Source organism: Trachemys scripta, chromosome 2 (assembly GCF_013100865.1).
Source record: "Trachemys scripta elegans isolate TJP31775 chromosome 2, CAS_Tse_1.0, whole genome shotgun sequence".
Lineage (NCBI taxonomy): Eukaryota > Metazoa > Chordata > Testudines > Emydidae > Trachemys > Trachemys scripta.
This window is the reverse complement of record NC_048299.1, coordinates 234784723-234804071: the sequence shown is the minus strand read 5'-3', so window position 1 is coordinate 234804071 and position 19349 is coordinate 234784723. Positions and strand designations below refer to the sequence as shown.

The following is a 19349-nucleotide window of genomic DNA, read 5'->3' as shown; positions in this document are numbered from 1 at the left end:
TAATTGTTAAAGAATACTTTACCAGATACACAAAAAGCCACAATTGAGGAAGAAGGTTATATTGGTTAAAAGAACAATCCAGTTTAGAGAGGATGTGAAGAAAGCTATAAAAATAATATATATGCGCATTGCACAGGGGGAGGGATAGCTCAGTGGTTTGAGCATTGGCCTGCTAAACCCAGGGCTGTGAGTTTAATCCTTGAGGGGGCCACTTAGGGATCTGGGGCAAAATCAGTACTTGGTCCTTCTAGTGAAGGCAGTGGGCTAGACTCAATGACCTTTCAAGGTTCCTTCCAGTTCTAGGAGATAGGGTATCTCCATTAATTTGATTTTAATTTGACTTGGCATTTGATTAATAAAACTAGAAAAATATAAAATTAATTGGGTAGATTAAATGCATTAAAAGCTGGCTATCAGATGTCTCAAAATGTAATTGTAAATGGGGAATCATAAACAAACAGGTGTGTTTCTATTCCTGCAGGGACAGGTTTTTGGCCTTAAGCTACTTAACATTTTTATCAATGACCTGGAAGAAAACATAAAATCATCAGTGATGAAGCTTGCAGATGACAAAAAAATTAAGGGTGTGGAAAATAAGAGGACAGGACACTGACAGATTGATATTGATCCCTCGGTGTGCTGGGTGTACGCAAACAATATGTATTTTAATATGGCTAAATGTAAATATTTCTAGGAATGAAGTATGTAGGCCATACTTACAGGATGGTGGACTCTATCCTGAGAAGCAGTGACTCTGAAAAAGATTTGAGTATTGTGGTCGATAATCAGCTGGACATGAGCTCCCAGTACAACACTGTGGCCAAAACAGCTAATGCAATCCTTGGATGCACAAACAGGGGAATCTTAAGTAGGAGGGGAGTGGTTACTTTACCTCTGTATTCAGTGCCACTGAAATTGGAGAGGGTTCAGAGAAGAGCCAAGAGAATGATTAAAGGATTAGAAAACCTGCCTTATAGTGACAGATTCCAGGAGCTCAAACTATTTATCTTAACAAATAGAAGGTTAAGGGGTGACGTGATTATAGTCTATACGTACATATGGGGGAACAAATATTTAATAATGGACTCTTTAAGAAGAGAAAGATATAACATGAACCAATGGCTGGGTGGAAGCTAGAAAAATTTATACTGGAAATAAGGAGCAAATTTTTAATAGTGAGGGTAATTAGCCATTGGAACAACTTATCAAGTGTTGCAGTGGATTCTCCATCACTGACCATTTTTAAATCAAGATTGGATGTTTTTCTAAAAGACCTGCACTAGGAATTATTTGTGGGAGAAGTTCTATGGCCTGTGTTAGACCAGATATCAGACTAGATGATCACAGAGGTCCTGGTCCTTTCCGGCCCTGTAATCTATAAATACTCTCAAAGAAAAAAAATAGATTTACTTTATATTGAACATTAATAAGAAGTCTCTTGATTAAAAAGAGAACTATAACAATTATAATTAGCTTAGAAAAAACAGAGTTTTAAACAAACTATTAGTAGTCATTTAACACATTCTTACTGTTAGCGCTACGAATGACATGACTACAAGTTATTTCTCCTCGCACTAGAACTTTAGGAAAAGGAGAAAAGGCCATGTGCATTAAAATACCTTCCAAGTTTTGGGGTGATTTTAATGCTTTTTACTTGCTTTTTCATGAAAGCCCTCGATCTAAAAGGTCATTGTGAATTTACTGAATACATATTTTTGGCTAAGAATACATCCTTTGATATTGCATGGGCAGATATTTGAGTCAGTAGCAGCTTTACAGATTGTAGAGATAAATGTTGTGCTTAATATTTTAGCTCACTGGGTGAGATTCAAATTGCTCAATACTCCACTTCCAGAATTACTCTGTTTTAATTTCAAAAGGGGGAAGAGGAAGCCAGTCTCAGGTCTCTCTCTGCCTGTCAAAGACATACATTTGATAATTTATCAACCCCATATTGATAAGTGAAAATGTAATTATTGCTTAGTGCTATTTCAGGAGCCCTTTACTCTCCCCTACACCAAGCAAAAGAGAAAAACAAAAAAGAGAGAGACCAGGGAAAATTTCAGTACAAGAATTTCCTTTGTTTTTTTTTTTTTGTTTGGTTTTTTTTGTAATGCTGTGAGTCTTTATTACAGATATCTGTTTAAAAATTCATTAAACTGAACCAAGGAAGAGAGTTAGGAAATGCTGAACAAAGGAGTATATAAACCCATGTTGACAGTTCCAAGACAGTCACCGGGTGAGTATAAGATTTTCTATTTTAATAAAAGCTTATGGTCTGATGGTTCAAACGCACAGTATGACCTAAAATGAGAAGTAATGTAGCAAGCTTTAAAAGCAGACGGGGAAATGATGAGATACTGGAGAAAATAGCCTGTAGCCACATAATCTTGGTCTGTGAGCTCATTAGATCTCATAAACTAAACAGAGATAGACTTTATCAATACTGGGGCAGAAGACCTATAATGAAAAATAATTCAGGTCCTGCAGAAGTGGTACAGGCAATTCAGGAAGAGGCTGAATGTCTTTGGATGAAACAAACTGAGGCCCTAACTGTAATGTACATGTTCTACCAAGTGCCGCAGAACTAAATGGGATTTCATATTTTCAGCCACTGCTCACAAATGTTTTTTATTTATTTCCTATAAATGTGCCCCTCTCCTCTACCAAAAAACAACCTGCCACTTACGCTTGTCTTTGGGCCATTTATCCTGGATGAAGGACGGGTTTAAGGTCTGATATCTCACAAAGCAAGAGGACTGGGGGAAATTTATACTACTGGAAAGGGGATTTCCCAATGGGACATACAACAAGTGTTTCTCTCCCTGGCTGATCTGATATCTCAGGATTTTCAACTAGTGATACTTATATGTACAGAAGAGTTATTTTTAGGTAATGTTTAGAGGTTTCAGATTTATAAGTTAGAATTGTTCATTCTCTGTGAGACATGTACAGATGGACTCATAGAAACTAAGGGAACCTACTTTCATTTGAAGAAGGACATGAAAAATACTAATATTCTATTTTTTTTTCTGAAAAATGTGACATACACAGGTTATATGATGGTTCAGAATAGTACAGAATGTAACAAAGATGTGACAGACAGCAGTATTAGTAACAGTGAAACTTATTTTCTGATCTTAGGCACCTGGGCTAGTGTTACAAATGTTAATTCCCCTGTCACATGGTAGGGTTGACTCCAAGTGGCTAGTGTTCCGTAATGATTTTATCAGAATTTGTGAAGATCTGAGCAAGCTATGCAGGTGATCCCAAGCCACCCATAAATAATGCGGCCAGCAGACTCATGCCAATAAGACAGGCAGATCCCAGGGACATGGATATGCATTATACAGAACATTCATACATTATGTATTATTCATACATTTGTATTATTGTAGAGCCTAGGAGCCCTAGTCATAAACCAGGATTCTATTGCACTAGATGATGTACAAACAGAACAAAAAGATAGCTCCTGCCCAAAAAATACACACATGCGCGCACACACACACACACACACACACACCAATGCTAATGCACCATACATGCTGATTTTAAAAGGAAAATCTGACTTGCATTTGAAAACAAAATAAAACATCACCTTTTACTAAGATGTGTGGTTTGAATACCATTAATTAATTTCATAGTTCTATCAAAAGAAACTACAGGCAAGTAAATAAGTCACTTTGAGGTAACACTGATGTCTATTTGTTAACATGACAATGCTGCAGTTTCTTATGAACAACATGATACACTATAATTCAACTAGACAGAAAACACAAATGATAAAAAACCCAATTACTAGCTGTTGGGTACGATAAAAATATGTAAATATTCTCTTCATACTGACAGTCCATAAAACTGCATTACAGCTAACCCCCAAGAGGAAGCTTAGGTCTCAGACATCAGAAGAATTTTAGAAACTTTCTTGTCATGTAGCAAGGCTGAGCCTGCTAATGATTTCTCGAAGGCTGCAGCCTTTACACCTGACATGACATTGTTCCAGATTCACATTAAACGGTAGCAAATTTCTTCTAGCGGAGCAGTAAATAAAACAAACAAACAAACAGTGCTAGAGGCATGCAACGGAACACATACTTCATGTTTATTTGTTATCATCATATTTACTGGGCTTAATTGTGCCTACAGCAGAGCTGTCCAATCACAGGGGAAGCACATCTATGAAGTTTCCCCAGCCCCCATGCCTCCCACCCCTTGGGTGTAAGAGCCAAGCAGTAGTGCTATCCCAGTGCTCATGGGAGTGTAAGAACTGTTCACAGAGTCCCAAAAGGGACAGGAAGTAGGCAATGCTTGATTCAGCCCCCTACGCAGTCACAAGCCAACTGCCCCCACAGAGTGGAGGAAGTAAGCTGTGTCCAATAAAGAGGTGTAGTAATAGGCACCCTGACTCTTCAAGCAAGACTTAGTCCTTTGAATGGGGATGGAAAATTTCACGGGGCTAAGAAAAGTGTCTTTCAGAGGAGTAAATGAACACATTGGGCCAGATTCTTACTCCTTTGTGAGGCCAGAAACTGGCTACAGATCACCAGTACAGAATTATGCAGAATAGGGAAGCTTCCTTCTGGATCTGGGCCTTGTTCTTATTACCCCTTCCCTTCATGTGCATACCTACCTTTTTGGATGTCAGAACAGGGAAGGTGCATGGCAGAGATCTGCTCTCCTGCCAATTTTCCAAAGGCATATGGTCCATGAAGGTAACTAAGCCAGTGGCAGAATTTAGAGCTTAGAATTTAGCTGCTGTCAGTCAGTTCTAAGGGACATCCAGGCTAATGCTGGCCCTGACAATAAGAGAGCCAAAAGTAGTTCCCTGACACAGCTCTGGCACAGGGCAGAAACTTCCTTATTATTTCTTATCACAATGAAAAACTTAGTTCCAATCCTACAAGAGAGTCTGCATGGCACAAGGGTCTGCCCATGTGCAATCACTTGCAAGACTTGGGCATTTGCTGGGTCACCTTTGCTAGAGCAAAAAAGTTATTGGGTTCAAATTGAGCAACAGCAGTGTAGAGAAATACTTGCAGGAGAAATAATCTGGTTAAAAAAAAACATTAACCTCCTCCCCCCAACAACTATAAAAGTAAATGGTACAAATAAAGTGTCAGATCCCTCACCATGCTCAACAGTCTTAGGCAATGGGAACTTTCCATCAGGGAAAGTTATAGAGAGTTCTGAGAAGTGATATTGAGCAATGAGAGATTTGTCCTTGTGTTTAAGCAAGGAGGGTAGCACCCATTAGCTCATTTCAAACAGAAAGTAGAAGAATATTTCCTATTTTTCTAATATAGGAAACTATCATTATTGCATAAGATACTAAACTTGTGTCAACCACACACTTAAGGAAATTAAAATAATTAACATTTAAATCTAATTATGGTATATGAAAGGACCAATTCCCAGACCTAAATGACTCAAAATAGAGGGCAAAGAAGGTTATATGAATACATAGAGACAATTCTAACCAAACCACTAAAACCTGCAAGTGTACCATGCACACAGCTCCCACTGACATCTGTAGGAGTTGCATACACAGTGTTAAAGAGTGATTTCCCCCTTAGCTTGGATTAATGTCATGAGAGGTAAGAAACTGATTTGGATCCTATTTATACAGATTGTACGTTGATATAACTTCCACTGATTCAAATGGAGTTATCCTTGAATCAGACATCTTAAGTGCCAGTTTCTGTGGTGTGCTCCAGATTCCTGATCCACTGTTTCAGATACTCTGTTGAAATGAATGAGCTTCAATAATGTAGCATTTGTGTTGTCCTCTCTTTTTCCCCATTCTCCCATCAATATGCAGAGGCCTCTAAAGGAGGCACCTGAACTGCCCAGGAATCTTTGTTTCTGAAGGGAGGAAAGAGAGAGGGGAAGGTGCCTGGTGCGAAGGTTGCAGATCTCCTGAGACATCCAGATAGACTTATGTGTAGTGCTGGGGAGGAGCCGGTGGTCGTGGTACATGTAGGTAGCAATGACATAGGGAAGGATAGGAGAGAGGTCCTGGAGGCCAAATTTAGGCTGCTAGGTAAGAGATTGAAGTCCAGGACCTCCATGGTAGCATTCTCTGAGATGCTCCCAGTTCCATGCGCAGGGCCAGTTAGACAGGCAGAACTGCAGAGTCTCAATACGTGGATGATATGATGGTGTAGGGAGGAGAGGTTTAGATTTATTAGGACCTGGGGAAATTTTTGGGAAAGGGGGAGCCCATACAGGAAGGATTGCTGGTACTTAACATTAAAAAGGTCGAAGAGCAGTTTTTAAACTAAGGGATGGGGGGAAGACGACAAGTGCAGAGCACATGGTCCGGACATCCCTTAGGGGAGGATCTATTAATAGAAAATCTTTATGTCCTAGTGAGTACGAGAGGATAGAAAATGATAAAATACAGGCAGAGTCTGATCAGAAACAGTGAAATAAAAAAGAGTCCCATTCAATTACATCGTATAATGGCAGACAGCTAAATTTTTTAAAGTGCTTATATTCCAATGCTAGAAGTCTAAATAATAAAATGGGTGAACTAGTTTGCCTCATATTAAATGAGGATATTGATATAATAGGCATCACAGAAACTTGGTGGAATGAGGATAATCAATGGGATACAGTAATACCAGGGTACAAATATATCGGAAGGACAGAACAGGTCGTGCTGGTGGGGGAGTTGCATTATATGTGAAAAAAAGCATAGAATCAAATGAGGTAAAAATCATAAATGAATCAAACTGTACCATAGAATCTCTATGATAGAAATTCCATGCTCTAATAATAAGAATATAGCAGTAGGTATATATTACTGACCACCTGACCAGGATGGTGATAGTGACTGTGAAATGCTCAGGGAGATTAGAGAGGCTATTAAAATAAAAAACTCAGTAATAATAATGGGGGATTTTAGTTATCCTCATATTGACTGGGTACATGTCACCTCAGTACGGGATACAGAGATTAAGTTTCTTGACACCTTAAATGACTATTTCTTGGAGAAGCTAGTCCTGGAACCCACAAGAGGAGAGGCAATTCTTGATTTAGTCCTAAGTGGAGCACAGGATCTGGTCCAAGATGTGAATATAGCTGGACCGCTTGGTAATAGTGACCATAATATAACTAAATTTAATATCCCTGTGGCAGGAAAAACACCACAGCAGCCCAACACTGTAGCACTTAATTTCAGAAAGGGGAACTACACAAAAATGAGGAGGTTAGTTAAACAGAAATTAAAAGGTACAATGCCAAAAGTGAAATCTCTGCAAGCTGCATAGAAACTTTTTAAAGACACCATAATAGAGGCTCAACTTAAATGTATACCCCAAATTAAAAAACCTAGTAAGAGAACCAAAAAAGAGCCACCGTGGCTAAACAACAAAGGAAAAGAAGCAGTGAGAGGCAAAAAGACATCCTTTAAAAAGTGAAAGTTAAATCCTAGTAAGGAAAATAGAAAAGAGCATAAACACTGGCAAATGAAGTGTAAAAATACAATTAGGAAGGCGAAAAAAGAATTTGAGGAACAGTTAGCCAAAAACTCAAAAAGTAATAGCAGGTATTTTTTTAAGTACATCAGAAGCAGGAAGCCTGCTAAAGAACCAGGGAGGCCACTGGACGATCGAGGTGCTAAAGGAGCACTTAAGGACAATAAAGCCATTTTGGAGAAACTAAATGAATTCTTTCCATCGGTCTTCATGGCTGAGGATGTGAGGGAGATTCCCAAACCTGAGCCATTCTTTTTAGGTGACAGATCTGAGGAACTGTCCCAGATTGAGGTATCATTAGAGGAGGTTTGGAACTAATTGATAAATTAAACAGCAATAAGTCATCAGGACCGTATTCACCGTATTCACCGAAGAGTTCTGAAGGAACTCAAATGTGAAATTGCAGAACTACTAACTGTAGTCTGTAACCTATCATTTAAATCAGCTTCTGTACCAGATGACTGGAGGATAGTTAATATGACACCAATTTCTAAAAAGGACTCCACAGGTGATCCCGGCAATTACAGGCCTGTAAGCCTGACTTCACTACTGGGCAAACTGGTTGAAACTATAATAAAGAACAATATTGTCAGACATTTAGATGAACATAATTTGTTGAGGAAGAGTCAACATCATTTTAGTAAAGGGAAATCATGCCTCACCAATCTACTAGAATTCTTTGAGGGGGTCAACAAGCACGTGGACCAAGGGGATCCAGTGGATATAGTATACTTAGATTTTCAGAAAGCCTTTAACAAGGTCCCTCACCAAAGGCTCTTACGCAAAATAAACTGCCACGGGAGAAGAGGGAAGGTGCTCTTATGGATTGGTAACTGGTGAAAAGATAGGAAACAAAGGGTAGGTATAAATGGTCAGTTTTCAGAATGGAGAGAGGTAAATAGTGGTGTCCCCCAGGGGTCTGTTCTGGGACCAGTACTATTCAACATATTCATAAATGATCTGGAAAAAGAGATAAACAGTGAGGTGGCCAAATTTGCAGATGATACAAAATTACTAAAGATAGTTAAGACCCAGGCAGATTGCAAAGAACTACAAAAGGATCTCTCAAAACTGGGTGACTGGGCAACGAAATGGCAGATGAAATTTAATGTTGATAAATGCAAAGTAATGCACATTGGAAAACATAATCCCAACTATACATATAAAATGTTGGGGTCTAAATTAGCTGTTACCACTCAAAAAAGAGATCTTGGAGTCATGGTGGATAGTTCTCTGAAAACATCCACTCAATGTGCAGCGGCAGTCAAAAAAGTGAACAGAATGCTGGGAATAATTATGAAAGGGATAGATAATAGGACAGAAAATATCATGTTGCCTCTATATAGATCCATGGCATGCCCACATATTGAATACCGTCTGCAGATGTGGTCTCCCCATCTCAAAAAAAGATATATTGGAATTGGAAAAGGTTCAGAAAAGGGCAAAAAAAATGATTAGGGGTATGGAACGGCTTCCGTATGAGGAGAGATTAATAAGACTGGGACTTTTTATCTTGGAAAAGAGATGGCTAAGGGGAGATATGATTGAAGTCTATAAAATCATGACTGGTGTGGAGAAAATAAACAAGGAAGTGTTTATTTACTACTTCTCATAACACAAGAACTAGGGGTCACCAAATGAAATTAATAGGCAGCAGGTTTAAAACAAACAAAAGGAAGTATTTCTTCACACAACGCACAGTCAACCTGTGGAACTCCTTGCCAAAGGATGTTGTGAGGGCCAAGACCATAACAGGGTTCAAAAAAGAACTAGATAAATTCATGGAGGATAAATCTATCTAGCTATTAGCTAGAATGGGCAGGGATGGTGTCCCCAGGGCCGGCTCTAACTCTTTTGCTGCCCCCAAGCGAAAGAAAAAAAAAAGAACGCCGCGCCACCAAAACACTCCCCTGAGCGCAGCACTGTGCTGCTGAAACACCCCCACCCCCGAGTGCCACACCGCCAGAAAAAAAAAACCCCAAGCGCCGTGCCGCCAACCCCCCCCAAGCACCACGCCACGCCGCCAAAACACAAATACCACCCTCCTCCCCAAGCGCCGTCCAGCCGAAACAAAAACAACAACAAAAACCCTGAGCACCCCTCGCCACCCCAAGATTGGCCACCCCTTACAAGGTGCCGCCCCAAGCATGTACTTGGTCAGCTGGTGCCTGGAGCTGGCCCTGGGTGTCCCTAGCCTCTGTTTGCCAGAAGCTGGGAATGAGCGACAGGGAATGGATCACTTGATGATTACCTGTTCTGTTCATTCCCTCTGTGGCACCTGGCACTGGCCACTGTCGAAAGACAGGATACTGGGCTATATGGACCTTTGGTCTGACCCAGTAGGGCCGTTCTTATGTTCTTAAGGAGGACGGAGCAGTTGGGGCCACTGTACTTTCCTAAGAGAGTGCAATGCAGGCTCTTTATGACTGGTCTTTTCATAGGTTGGCATTCAGGAGTCATTGTCTCTACAATACTAAATGAGGCCTCAATCCTGCATTAAGAACCACATGGGAAGCCCAGCAAGGAGCCCTGACTTAAATTGAGGGGGCTTAGCACACTGGTAGGCCCACATTTCTTGGAGCCTGCAATGGTATATGTAGTGCCTATGCAAAACAAGTTTTTCATTTTACTGACCACATTTCACTGCAGAACAAAATCAGTTCAGTTGCAAAACTATTCAGTGCATCAGCAAAATTATTTGTTTTTCAGCCTTTATAAATGTCTCCTGAAAAAGGAGAGTCAACTTAATCCTTTTATTCAAAACCTTACCAGCATTTTAAAATGGAAAAAGTCATTACAATTTTGTAGAATTTTCAAAGAAACTATTTTCAAAGATTTTAAGCAAACAAAGCCACTTAAATCCATTTTTTGTTTTGTTAAAACTAGCTAATCTCATTTAAGAAGTAGAAGCTCAACAAACAACAATATTCTGGTAGGTTGCAGAATGTTAAGCACTCAAAAATGCAGTACTGTAGCAACTCCTCTGGCAGCTTCCAAATTTACACATGGTTAGTCCTGAATAGGATGGTGTTTTGTAGCAGCAAAAAGAAGAAAATCTGTGGGCATTACTTCTAGAAATAAAAGAACACTGACAATCAAGACCTGCTTCTCATTTGCTACATTTATAGTCTACAACTGCTGAAAGAAAATAGCACCACAGAGACAATATACAGCATGTGTGTCAAAGCACAGCTCAACTTAAAGCTCTCTGGCTGAGGGATCTTCTTAGATGGAGCTGCTACTTAGAACAGAAAATGTCCACACAAGCAAACAGACACGAGGATCTGATTCTTCACTTCCCTGAACTTTGTGTAGACATGTCCACTTGCATAACATGCGTGAATAAACACTAACACTGAATTAGCATGCATGGCAGCAGAGAATTATGATATCAAAACCAAATTCAATTACATGATTGGGTAATTATTTTTTTCATATTTTTCACAGCTTTCAGGAGTGATCATGACCAACATGAGTCTTATTTGTTCTAAACATATCTAATAAAGCATCACCTCCAAGAGATCGCTAAACTCAAGACAATTATTGCTCTATTACCATAATACAGACTAAAAAGTATAACAAAGTGCACTTCTCTGAAAAGTGAGTAGGTAAAAATGGCTAATATGTATTCAGCAGATCTGCTTCCTGTGTGTATTCAGAGTTATAGCTACTGAGAAAATAAACTTTTGCTGCTTTTTACTCCTGTTAGCACAGCAGATCCAAGACAGGTAAGGAGGAATGAGCTGGGTTCTATTCCTTCTCATGCCTTGTATGAAGAATTATTTACACACTGTTACATCTGTGAAAACCCAGCAAAAAAAGTGGGGGTTACCTAGTTGTCACTGAGGGCATCATCTGATGAAAATGGAGTTGCAAATGTAACTGTGAGCCTAATTTTTCCTACATAAGAACTGGTTATTTTGTTTAAGAAGAAAACCATCCATCTTGGCTCTCAGAACCAGGGCAAGTTTGCTGGAGCTATCATTTAGAAAAGACATATTTCCCTTGTCTGTTAAATACACTCATTTTACAAGAGTTTTTGAGACACAAGGCACTTTTAAGATGAGAACTGCCCTTCTAGAGTCTCCCAAGAAACATCCATTGATCTCTCTCCATGAGTTAATCCAAGTATTTGTTATATTACAGAATACTAATAACCCTGAAAAAAAACACTGTGCACATTCTGAAATTCAGGGCTGTCAAGGATGCCAGAACTACATCCCTAAGGGACAAAGTCCTCTGTTTAGCCAAAAAAAGTACAGCATGTGCACTGTAAATACAAGCTTCCAACATTTATCTGCAATAATTCATCTCACTAAGTGGGAGGATAAGTTGGGGAATACCCATTCATCCTCCATTAATGACCATACATACATTGGCCTTTCTGCTGTCAGCCAACTAGTAACAACTGTTGTAGCTGCACGTGTGTTTTGTGAAGTATACCCCAAGAACTAAATTGAGACCACCACCAAATGGTAGCACGTTTTGGTCACCACTAACCTGATCTTATTTCAAATTGGTGATTAAAGAAATAAAGAGGTCGCTCTCCTGAGCAACACAGTACTTCACTAGAAAAGTCATTTCCATGCATCTCAAAAATTGTTTTCCAGTGCATTTAACTTGATAGAGTAACATTTGGTGAACTATATCTGTGAGCTCACTTTAAATACAGTCTTCCTAACTTTAGCAGCCCCACAACAGCTTTTTTTTTTTCAGTTTTACTGTACCAAAAGCAACTGTACAACACTGCTTCAAACTTCTCACTTCTCTTTTCTTTGACCTAATCCTTTGACCTTTCTCCCTCTAATTTTCCCCTCCATCATCTCATCTGATTTTATAACCTTCAGCATCTTCTCTCCTCCTCCTATCCCTAATTCTCTACAACTTTCTTCCTCTTCCTTCCTTCTACCTCCTACAGCTATCTGATAACACCTTGGAAAACAGAAAATACAAATAATAGCATTCAACATGGTTTCATGAAAAAATAGGTTGTCAAATGAACATCATACCATTCTTTGATGAGATTATGAGTTTAGTTGACAAATGTAACTGTATTGACATAATATACATTTGCTTAGTCCCACTCTGCATTCTGATTTAAAAAAATAGCATTATACAAAGTTAATCTGGCATATAGTTATTAAATGACTCAAAGATGGCTAATAGATCCCAAAACATAATTATCAGTGGGAAATTATCCGCCAGTGGTCTGCTCCTAGTGAGGTCAGTAAGGGGTTACCACTTGGTCCACTGCTATTCAATACTTTTATTAGCGGATTTGGAGGAAAATATAAAGTTATTGATATTTGCAAAGAATATAAAGATTGATTGCATAGTGAACAACAAATGAAGACAGATCATTGATACAAAGAAATCTGAATCTCTTAATAAACTGGGTGTAGACAATCATGTTTTCAAACAGTTAGACTCAAGATTATATATCTACGAACAGACTGTGTAAGCCAGATTTACAGGATGAGGGACTATATCCTGAAAGACACTGACTCTGAAAAATATTTAAGAGTCATTGTTGATAACCACTGAACATCAACTCCCAGTGTGATGGTGTGGCATAAAGGGCCAACATGATTCTTTGATGTATAAACAGGATAATATCAAGTAGCAGTAAGCAGGCAACATTACTTTTGTATGCAGCATTGGAGAGATTCCTCCAGTGATACTGTGTCTGGTTTAGGTTTCCATACTTTAAAAAGGGATGTTGAAAAACTGGACAGGGATCAAAGAAGAGCGATAAGAATGATCCGTGGTCTGGGAAACATATCTTACAATGACAGATTTAAATAATTTTATTTAACTGAAGAGAAGTTTCAGAGGTCCATAAAGTATCTAAAGATGGAAGAGATATCCGATACAAATGGTTCTTTAAACTAGCAGACAAAGGCACAATACAATCCAGTGGCTGGAAGTTTAACTTAGCAAAGTTTAAAATTGACATGTGACATAAATGTTTAATCAGTGAGGGTTACAGGACACAGTCAGTTCTCCATCAGTTGGAGATTTAAAGTCAAAATAGAATGTCTTTTTACACAAATTCAGCTTCATGCAGAAATCACTGGGGAAATTATATGCTTTGTGTGATACAGAAGGACACTGTATTAGCTTAACGATCTCATCTGGCCCTAAAATTAAAGCACAGTAAAATAAGTGTAAAGGGGGGCACAACCAGCTCCTCTTCCACAATCAAAGTGGCTCCCCAGCAGTGGAGAGTGCAGTTCTGCTGTACAAAGGAAGAGTGTGTGTTGCTGTGTGCGTGAAGCGGGGGGGAGGGGGATAGGAGGAGGAGAAGAGAGCACACACAGAGAGTTCACAATCTTCGCAGCATGGAGTATGAAAGTGAAGAGTGGGAACTGGCTGGAAGATCCACTGTTACACAGACCCCTCTCCCCCCCCACACACACTAGTAGACACCACCACAAGGAAGACACACACACAAAAATCCAAACTGGGCAATCAAACAGGAACAAAAATGGATTGTTCAAATAATGCCTGTCCAACTAGCCAAGCGGGTAGAAAAAGGCTAGACTTTACTGAATTTCTTTAGTACAGGGAAAATAAAAAAAAGAAGAAATACTTGTACAGAAACTATTTTCAGTGGAATAGAAACTAAAGCTTGTATTTCAGTCAGTGGCACCACAGCTTTGAAGTAAGCACTGAGAATTTTATTTGATGATGAGGTGCATAAAAATCATAATGATTAATTATACAATGACAGGGTTAAATAGAAAGGGAAACTTTAAAGCTTGTAAAACCAAAAATGTTCTGTTAACTCAGAAGTGGATTAGAATGTTCAAAGTGCTTCGGGACTCGACACCATGTAAAGGCTGATTTATACTCCAGGCATCATAATGCCTACCTACTTCAGAATGACAAATAGCACTGAGCTGAAATCTCAATGGCAGCCCCAGAGCACTAACAGCAAATGTCTTCCATCTTAATAGCTGGGCCTCTGCAATTCTATGCACTTAAAATTCTGAGCATTTAACACTTCTTGTTGCATCTAAATCCAGATACAAAAACCTTCAAATCAAACTATTTACCTCAAGTGAAATCTGCCTTGAATAATTCATAAGCAGCAAGGAAGCTAGAAGAGAAAAAGCTGAAGAGGGTTTTAATGAAGTCTAGAGTTTCAAAAATAGTGATATAAAAGCTATTATGGATCTTTTCTAACCCTATGAAAAGGAATATCAGTTTCTGTAACAATGAAAGATCCAACTTTCTTCTTGTCAGTGACTGATGCTGCTAACAGAATCACAGATTATTGCAGAGAAAGGGGCTCTATTTGAAAATGTAATACCTGATGAAGGATCTGAAGTGTTCAAATTGATTTTTATTCTTCCTGGCTCTGTGAAGAAGTATTGATCCTTAAAATTGCTATACTAAGCTGCAATTCAATTAGAATAAAATATGAAAGTCAAGTAAACACGCTAAGCTCAAGACTAGCATTATAGCACCTGTCTGGCAAAGCTACTACAACTTCCAGAGGCTTAGAGTGGAATATTAGACACAATCAGCTACTGTATAGCCATTCTACTGAGAGTAGGCAGGTACTGTACTTTGATGGTTCAAACAAATCATCTCTGCACAACAGTTATTTGGTTGATTTCTCTAGGATTTCTACTGAGCTGTTGTGCCAGTGACAATAGAAGAGTAGTAGATTTTGCATGGTGAAAACAACATGCCATCGGCTGAACTACAATTCAAAATGGAAAGAAAAAACTTCTGAAGTATTTATATCAGAAATGTGAAAGGGGGGGTGGAGTTAGAAATGGAGCCAAAAGTACTAGCTTTTGGAAATTTAAGTAAAAAAAAAAAATGCTCCTTTCAATTTTGTCTTAAAGTATTCAGATTGGTATTCTTAATACACCATATAGAACCAATCTATGGACGACTTGATTACCCTAAGCCAACAGAAGCCATTTCACCAAAATACTTTTTTACGTCACTTAAGATCACATACATAAGGAAAATTACTTCACGTGTAATCTGTAGTAAGACCTTCTTGACTTCCACTCATAAAACACTTTGGGCTGTAGAGTTAAAATCCACCTCTAGTTTAATAATTAGAGTATCAGTCTTGCTTTTGCAGATGGTGAAAGATACTGTTGCAAACACTGATTCTCCCAGACAGTATTCATGAAACACAGAAATATAGCACTATTAAAGAGGCTCATGGGTGAGGGAGAGGAGATTATTTTTTTCAAATTCTAAAACACGTATTAGCCTACTTCTCTTTGCTGCTGAGTCCAATACAAAATAAATTAACAGGAAAAAAAATTCTGTAATCTTTTACAGGGTTAAGGTTAACTTTAGAAGCCTCTCTTTGTGCTGACTTCTGTCACAGCTTCTTTAAAGTTTATTAAACGTTTAAGTGTAGTATGATAATCTGACACATTCCACTTTACACACTGGAAAGGAAGGATATTCCAGTGGATAGAGCACTTGCCTAGGGCTCACGAGACCTGAATTAATTCCCTGCTCTGTCAAGGACTTCCTGAGTCACCTCAGGCAAGTTAACTTACTCTCTCTCTGCCTTATTTTCATCCCCATCTCTAAGATTGGGAAGACCTGTACTTCCTTACCTCACAGGAGTGTTGTAGGGATAAATACATTCAAAACTGTGAGGCTGTCATACTAAAGCAGTGTTGGGGGGGTGGGGAGGAGAGAGAAGGGGGTACCTATGATAACCAGACAGACGCACACTGGAAATTTCCATGGAGACGTGTACAAGGCATTCTGAATGAGAGAAATCCTGGAGTGCACAGCTTTCCAATACGAATCCTGAGGCAGGCTGCCAGACCTGCTCAAGGCTTCACACCTTACAACACGAACATCAGAAAATATAATGTATTGTACAGATATCCCGACTAAATTAACCACACAGTGCAGGAGTAGAGAAATTAGGATAAGGGAGGAAACTGCAAATAGGGAAAGAGTTGTCCTAATATTATTAACCCTTTTTTAAAAAGCTTAACTATTTTCTCAAGTGAACTAATCCTAAAGTGCTGAGATTTGGTCTTATTTTGTTTCTCTCTTCAGGGAAGGGTAGATCACAGAACTACTGTACATGTCTGTAAAGTTGTACCCAGGGAATAATCAGGAATAAAATAGCAAATAGCTGTTGGTCAAGAATACTTGTAACTGGCAGAACACGCCTAGGAAATGTCTTTCATGGCAGTAATTGCTACTGAGAGATAAGACTCAAGTTCATAAGCACCAAATTTGTTTGTGGTTTCAAAGAGAAATAAAGCAATGGAAATGGGCTTCTCCTAAAGCTTTTCTTCTTGCCTACTTTAGTTCCTGCAGCATATTACGCTCAGAGAGGAAACGATAGGATAGGAGCGCTCTGAATATGGGAATGCCCACCAGTCTGCAAAAGGAGATTGTATTCCTTTTGCATCTTACTTGTTATAGGGGTTTTGGAGCGGAACAATTTTAAAGTGATCCCAAGTAGAATCATTGATGAACTACTGTATCAAGTCTGAACAGTGAAATCACAGCATTCAACATCAGTTTTAAACTGTGGGGCAATCTCAGCGGAATGACATACTGGGATTGTAACTCAAAGGATAATTTTTGATTTGTTTTTAATATGGAGATGCTCAGCTCTAGGGAGACAGTCTCATCTTATTTCAAAGTTTAGAGGAATTAATAGGTCTGGCAGGGCCCTGCATTGTAAGGATTGGTAATTTGAAGAGATATCTTTCTCACATTCCCTTTCAGATGTTGGAGTAGAAAGTGTTTGTATAACCAATGTAACAAAGGAGAGATTTAGACAATATCTTCTCAGGGGTTTGGACTATTTTGTGGCCCCAAGTTTCCAACTCTAATTTATTGTCACCAGTTCAGTATTTGATGAATCTGCCAAAGTTTTGCACATTTCACTGCAGTGAGATAATAATCCCATGAGTCTCTCCCACCCCCTCAGACAAAGAGCTATACCAGACACCTAATAGCCAAAGGACTAAACCTACTAGCCACCAAAGTCCAATGAGGAAGATCGGTGGCCCCCAATGAGTAGATTCCCAGATGAAGAGCTATCATTTCCCAAATGTAGGGAAAGGGAAGGTGCTGAGGTCTTTACCAGGGTGATATCCCTGGACCCTTCTTGGGGGTTCAGGCTTTCATATCAGCTTTTAGCTAATAGCTGATGAGTTTCAACATGTCCCTCAGGCTCAAAAAAACCAGGGGGTGGAAAAACAGAGAGGGAAATAACCGCACAGCCTTATGCTGTACATAGTGCCGAGCTGCACTGCTTAAGAAAACACAAGGAGATATTCTGCCTCTTGGATCTACCTGGCACTCAGGTGGAGCACATTCACTGATACACTCTTTTAAGGGGTGCACACACTCCTCTCTGCATGTTGGGGTACTCTGAAGGTCAGTTGAGAACAAGGCAGTTGGGATATGACCTTAATTCCTCTTACTCCTTTCTTGCTCTCTTTGTGATTCCAGCATCCCTGAGAAAGTAAAGTGGGAGGAATCCCTGTGCTTCCCTGAGCACAGGAACCACACATTTCCACAATGGACAGAAAGAGGCTCCTTACAGTCTCACTCCCCCACACCCAGCCCCCACTATAGACATCAAGGACCAAGCATAGCCAAGTCCCTGAATAGCCAAGTACTAAAGGTCACGTACTGCAAAATTCCCTGCAAGGATTCATTGCATGAATTTACTAAAATACTTTTTATGATAGTTAAGATTAAAATACATGGACAAAAGGCTAGAGTGAAGTAAATAAATATGGACTAATGGTACAGCACCATTCATGTCTCTTCCTACTTTCCTATTGGCAAACTAGAGGAAAAAATCAAGTTGTGAGGGGATGAGAGTTGCTATTGCCAGCACTTTCTTGATTACGCTCTACTTTGTCTCTTTGTAAGTGGTTGCATGCTGATGAAATTTTCAACTCTTTCACTAACAACCTATTTGCAAAGCAGGAGTCCCTTCTTTCACTGAGTAACTAAGTACAATTGTCTATAAACCCTGCTGAAATAATTTTGTTGACTGTTAGTACTTACCATTTTCCACTCCTTAGTAGCATTGCTTTTATTGTACATGCAAAGTTAAAGGCTGCATGGTAGTCAAACTGCCACTCCTTAGTAAAGGTGTAGAAAAAAACTATTGAAATGTACTTTTGTGACATTGGCTAATTTAGAGCTTAGTAAACTGCCTTCTTAACTTGGCACTAATAATGAAAGAAACCTGAAGAAAATGGTATTTTAAACAGAACTTTGTAGTCTTTTCATCAAGTCACCTATGTAGGAACGTAAGTTTCTTTAATATCTTATATAATTAAAGCAAAAATAAAACCATATTAACAGACACATCCCACACAGGTATTAATATCCAGGACCACTTCATGTGCACTGTGACCACTAGTCTGTCTTCTGAAGAACTACTACAAGAATACCAAGGGCCTAGTTTTACAATCCTTATGTCAAATAATCCTTCCTCATCCATGTGACTGACTCCCAAACCTTTGAGAAACTTCAAGGAGCACAATTTTATACACAAGTGCTTACATGCTTTGAGACATACTTGGTACCAACTACTTAGTGGCAGAGCTAATAGCACAGTAGGGGGGCAACTACCCCTGCAGCAGCCCATAGATGTACAAATGGCATCTTTTCAAGCATATTATGCAATTGACAAAAGGAGGTGTACAACATGAATTTTCATATGGGGCTGAAGAATAAGCCTGCCCTACACTTGCCCAGCAGCAGTGGTTCCTATTCTGTAGGGCTGGGACCAACTTCCTGTTCCAGGCATTCAACATGGTGCACAGGTCACATGCTGCTGTATCCCTGAGTCCCATGTTGCATTGCCACTCGCTCAAATTTGGCCTGGCC

General features: G+C 39.3%; 1 protein-coding gene across 3 annotated transcripts in view; it reads right to left on the bottom strand.

The window, feature by feature from the left end:
* The window catches only part of RALYL (RALY RNA binding protein like), a 585620-nt gene that overhangs the window by 405018 nt on the left and 161253 nt on the right, over window positions 1-19349 (bottom strand). The window lies entirely within an intron of this gene.